Source organism: Limulus polyphemus, unplaced genomic scaffold (genome assembly GCF_000517525.1).
Source record: "Limulus polyphemus unplaced genomic scaffold, Limulus_polyphemus-2.1.2 Scaffold1629, whole genome shotgun sequence".
Lineage (NCBI taxonomy): Eukaryota > Metazoa > Arthropoda > Merostomata > Xiphosura > Limulidae > Limulus > Limulus polyphemus.
In genome coordinates this window covers 95483-101995 of record NW_013667239.1, presented here as the reverse complement: position 1 = coordinate 101995, position 6513 = coordinate 95483, and positions in this window count along the sequence as shown.

The window sequence follows — 6513 nt, the reverse complement described above, 5'->3', positions numbered from 1 at the left end:
AGCGGAGACGAAGCAGGCAGAGAGAAAGAAAGCGATTACGGTCGGCGGGAACTGAGGAAAGCAGACACAGAGATCGGAACTATAGTTTGCGGGGACGATTAAGTCTAAGCGCGATAGAAAGTGAGTGAATTGTTGTGAACTATAGTGCGTGTAACTGTGAAAATTAAGTACATTACAAAGTTGTATTGAGGAAGAATAAACAAGTTTTATAAAGAAAGGACTTGTATCTTAGAAGAATTAACAAACAAACATACAGAGACGTAACAGTACTAAACGGAACATTACCTACAGTCAAGCTCTTAGAATTAAGAAAATCTGTTCAGAAGAAACACCAAGAATCTAAAACAAAGCATGTTACAAAGAGGATATAAAGATACTGAAATTGATAGACAGATCGAAAAAGCTAACAATACTCAGCGGGAAAACATCCTAATAAAGAGTAACACTAAAGTTTCAAATATAATTATTATTACCTATCACTTTAAACTCAGAAACGTTTCTTGCATTCTGAAAAAAACTTTCACCTCTTACAACTGAATGGAGGCCCGGCATGGCCAGGTGGTTAGAGCGCTCGACTCGCAATCTGAGTGTCGCGGGTTCGAATCCCCGTCACACCAAACATGCTCGCCCCTTTCAGCCGTGGAGCGTTATAATGTGACGGTCAATCCCACTATTCGTTGGTAAAATAGTAGCCCAAGAGTTGGCGGTGGGTGGTGATGACTAGCTGCCATCCCTCTAGTCAAAGACTGCTAAGTTAGGGACGGCTAGCGCAGATAGCCCTCGTGTAGCTTTGCGCGAAATTCAAACAAACAAACAACTGAATGATCGTCTTAACCATATATTTTCTGGAGTTCCTGTTGTCTCCTAGCGGAAAAGCAGAAATCTAAAAGGTACTGTTGTTCATTTATGCAAAAGCGAATTACACCCCACAAAAGAATGTTTGTCATCCATGTAATAAAGTTTGTTGTGAAACCTGCAAGTTCATAAAAAAACTATTGACTTTTTTTTTCTGAAAAGCACAACCAGAGAAACTTTAAAATTTATAAAGAAATCAGTTGTGGAACACTGAGTACCATTTACCTTATACAGTGTAAAAAATTCAGTATGTAGGATATACCCAAACAAGTCTTAGAGAACGTTTCAACAACCATAAGTTTTATGATAACACCGAAAAAGATATCCATGTTGCTCAACACTTTAATCAACCCGGTCATTCTATTAACGATGTTGCTCCCATCGGCATTGAAACTGACTTTCAAACTAAAGCTGATAGAGAGATAAAAGAAGCTTATTGGATTGCTAATCTAAATACTGTTCAACCATGTGGAATAAATCTAGATCTTGGAATCAGTGATCTCTGATCATTGGTTTGTTCTCTGTCAGAATAACTATTTTTTTTATTTCTTTGTTTTTTCATTTTGTGTGAACTCTCAATGTTTTCCACTGATCTTTCTAATACTTACTATTTATTTATGATAATTTGCCATGCCTGTCTTGAGATGATAATCTGCTTAACATTTCTTTTTCAGTCAATCTCCATTTGTCACCTTTATTTTACTTTAACAACACTTAGGTATAGTTTTTCTTGACCATTTGTAGAGCAAATCGTTCTCGTTGTGGTAAGTATTTTGGTTTAAAACCAGGTGTGGTCAGAAATTTGATACCGGAAGAGCTTCTCACTCCGCCCCAAAAGGGGCCAAGACATAATATTTTATTTAGGACAATTAACAGTATACAAAACTATACAGAGTTAAGAGAGTTGATAATAAACAGATAAATATTATAAATACAAATTGTGACAATTAAACAAGAACAATATACAGATAGTAAGAGAATCACAACAACTGAAATTAAATTGATTACAGTTACAGCACAATAGGTAGAAGAATATAACATGAAGTCCTTGTCTGGTCGGAAACCTGAAATGGGGGTTTCGGAAAAGGTAAAATGCTCACAGTGGTTGATTTGTGTTTTTATTGTATCAAAGGGGGATATGTGTTTATTCCATGATTGTGTGTTTCAGGTAGTTTCGTGATTTTGCTTAGTAGGAAGTTACCAAATTTTATTTTTTTTTGTAATATGCGGTGGTTAGTTCGGTAAATCTTTCTTTCATTTTACTAGTGTCGAGGAGATATGTTCTTGGTGTATAAACGGGGAGACGATATGCCATTCTGACAGCTTTTAGCTGTGCTGCTTCCAGTGATTTGTGTAAGTTGTTGGATATGTTACATGTAATGACATTACCATATTCTGATACTGGTCTAATGTACATTTTGTAGATTAATAAGAGTTTGGGCATTGCAGAGATTGACAAATGTTTTAGATAGTTTATTCTCTGATGTGTTTTCTTAATGACTTCCCTAAAGTAAGTATTCCATGTGAGTCTGTTGTTGAAGGTTATAACTAGAAATTTAATTGAATTGGTGAACTTGATTTGCGTTTCATAAAGGGTGAGCTTGACTTGGTTAAAAAAACAAAACTAAACGTGACAGTGATTTAGTTTGAAAGAAGGGAAAATGAATTTTGTGTTTGTCTGCCCTTCCCAACTGGGGTGCTCGAGAACTTCCGTTCCCCTTCAACCCCGCACGAGAGATTTAATTGTTTTAGTGAATTTAGTTCTAAGTTCTGCTTGCAGAAATAAGCCATTGAAAAGAGATCATAGCCACAGAGTCACCGATAAGCCGTGAAGAAAGTTGAAGGAGGCGGGTGAAGTGTCTTCTTGTCCAGCGGTGGTTGAGTCGATGAGGTGACGTTAGAGCGTGAGATAGATAGACGAGAGATCCATAATGATCAGGAAACACCAACCATTGACGACAAAACACTAAATAACACTAACACTGACAAACAACACAACATCCCCGCACTGATCAAACCGCAGATGGTTAACGAAATAAGGAAACTTTTTACTTACTGGCTTACTTCCATAGACTTCCAAAAGGAGGTGTGCTTCTTATGTGCTCCTCCCCAAGGACTCCCCACATATATTAGCCCACTGGCCAAACACAGCCTTCGAATTCAACACATTCATACATCCATCAAAGAACGCCAACATGCAACCAACAATCGTTATCAGAGGTGTCAATTTCGACATCAAAGATAGGGAAATCACCGAAGAACCTATGCCTCAGGATACACGAACATTAAAGCAGAACACATCACATCATTTAGGACAAAGCAGAAAACACCTCTCGTAAAAGTAACCGTTGATAACAAAGAAGAACATGACAAACTTTTAAAAGACGGTTGCACACTCATTTTTAGGAAACATTACACTGAACATGCGAAAACACCTGTCAAACAAATTTACAGTGCTTTAACTGCCAGAAGTTCGGGCATAGTATGCCATTCTGCACTGCTAAATGTGTTAGGTGCTCAGGCCCCCACGACGTAGCCAAATGCCCGAACGAGCGTAATCAGGTTACCTGTACAAACCGCCAGCCCCCACGCTGCCAGCTACGGAGCATGCCCTAAATTCACGCAAGTACGGGATAGAGTTATTTTCAAAACCAGAACGACACAACCTCCACCCACGACACAAAACACAGAATTTCCACCTCTATCTCATACACAACGTCAGCCACTGCTCGAAACACTAACCGAATACACTAACATACACAACACTTCCACCTCCACACCTCAGCCCACATTCCAACAAACCCAAACACTCTTGCAAGCGTAACTCACCCTCAACAACACGGCAACACTAACACCCCAAGTCATCGTCAACCTCCTTTCAATGTTGGTAGAACTTAGCGAATTCCCGGACTTCTCTACACGGGCTGAGTGTTTAGAAGCCCTCTACATTATTGCCAAGCGCTACTTTCCCTTACCCAACCTCAAGTCACACCGCATTTCACTCAGAATAACCCAATGCACACAACATTCACAGACACAATAAAAATAATGCATCGTAACTGTCAAGGTGACTTAGTCACCAGAAAAATTCGAAACATACAACATAAACAGATTAACGACGATATTTTAATAATGTTATGTCTCTGGTCGTTTGTGAATTTTTCGTAGAAATTTCTTTCCAATAAACTTCAGCGATACAAGTCCTTTCTTAATTAAAACTGGTTTATTATTTCTCAATTCAACTTTGCAATACACTTAATTTCCACAGTCAATTTAACTTAAACACACATTATAATTCACAACGAACGATTCACGCACTTTACTACCGCTCTTGACTCAATTGTCGGTCTCTATCTCTTCAATCTGCAATTATTCATCTATCTGCCGTCACTTTTCGCCGGTCTTACATATACGAAATAGAGGGCGTTTGAAGAACACTCGAGGCTTCACGAACAGACATGATCTTTCTAGAATCTCATGACGTGTTAGTAGAGTCACGTGACTTCCGCTGTCGTAACAATAATTTCAGAAACTTTGACTAAAGAAAATCAGAATGTTAATATCCCAGGCTTTAAATTCTACTCTTTATCATACACAAATAACAATAGAGGAATATTTCTGTACTTTAAAAACAATATAATTAACATAATATCTATTGAAGAGAATTTTAATTCCAATAGAAGTGAAACCATTTTCTGTAACATCCAAAAAAATAATAAAAATAACCATTCCAGTAGTAACTATTTACTATTCCCCATCTAAAGACATAGATATGAATTACCTCTAACAATGCATGTCGAGAAACCCACAACCCCTAATTATAGGTGATCTAAACACTCCACATAAAGACTTAAATGGAAACAGAAACACCTCAGAGGAATAACGATCCGGGACTTACGAGTCAGAAATAATATGTACATCATAAATGATAATACACCAACACATTATCACTCGCCAACAAACACGTACGAAGTACTTGATCTAATAATAGCCCCGACCACTTTAATAACTAAAAAACTAACTTTACAGTCCATCAAGGACTTTCAAGAGACAACTTCCCTATATCATGCACACACACACGCATACCCCTGACACCGCGGGAACTCCCACCAGTTTATAACTACACCAAGACTGACTGGCAGAAATTTAACGAAACACTCAACAATCATTTACCGCCAATAATGACGCACATAAAAACAAACACGACCTGAACCCATACGTAGAAAACAATAAGTAATGCTGCAGTCGAAACCACCCCGTTCGTCTCAAGACAGCATTCATATAATCACTGGACACTAACTCCTGAGATAAACGCTCTAATTATCGAACGTAGGCGCCTCAGAAGACAACGTGATATTTCACGAGATCCCTCCCTCAAAACTCAGATAAATAAATTAAACACACAAATAAAACAAAACAGTAAAAGAAACAAATTGGCTGGATTTTTGTAATAATTTAAAATTAAACCTAAAGATATTTGGTAAAAAACAAATCTTTATCCTCTTACAAAAATAACAATCGGTTATTTCAACCAATAATACACAATAACATTACAGCCAAAACAGATGCAGATAAAGCAAACCTACTAACAGACTACTACGAAACTTCCTTCACTAACTTAAACTCTCCCAATTTTGGTTTCGATCATCACACTGACGTAAACAGCTTTATCAATTCTAATCCTACACTCTTCACCCGGTTTTCCGGCTACCAACTTATATGAAAACATACCAGTCAATCAGCATAAGCTGATTAAACAGAAAAGTCACTATTACAGAACTAAAAAATCAATATCAAAACACTCAAAAATACAGCCCCAGGGCACGACAGTATAAGAAATATAGTTCTCAAAAAAGCTTCCAACCTCTTACTGTTACACTTAACAAGCATCATAAACTTGTCACTATTTAGTGGATATTATCCAGACATATGGAAACGAGCAGTAGTTACAGTAACACAAAAAAACACAGATCTAACCCGGATAACTTCCGCCCCATTAGTTTGATAAGTTGCTTTGGTAAGCTAATGTGGAAAAAAATGTATCAAACAGACTTTATACTTCTGTGAAACTAACAATCTCCTGTTAGACATACAAAACGCCTAAAAAAAACAACAACAAAAAACAGACAAACAATAGACCACCTCACACGATTAACCGAATCAATATACAAATCATTCAATAATAATAATTTACACAAACTAAATATTAACGAAACAATAATAAGATAGATATCAAATTTATTAACAAATCGATCAGTCAAAGTCAATGACAATATCTAAAACATTCAACATCACAGCAGGAGTGCCGCAAGGATTTGTCCTTTCGCCCCTCCTATATATCTTATTTGTTAATGATTTTACTGTTACGACAGCGGAAGTCACGTGACGCTGGTAACAGGTCATGAGATTCTAGAAGGATCTTGCATTTTCCTGGCAACTCTAGTCTGTTCTAAGCACCTTCTTTTCTAGTATATAAGCCTGGTAAATAAAGCGGAGATATAATTGCAAATAGATAGAGATTGAAGATAGAGGTAATCAGTCAAACGAGCAGTAGGCACCGTAAGTAAAGTGTGTAAATCGCTGTGAATTATAGCGTGTGTTTATAAAAGTAATTAAGTTTAAAGTGGCTGTGGAAATTAAGTGTATTAAGTGTATTAT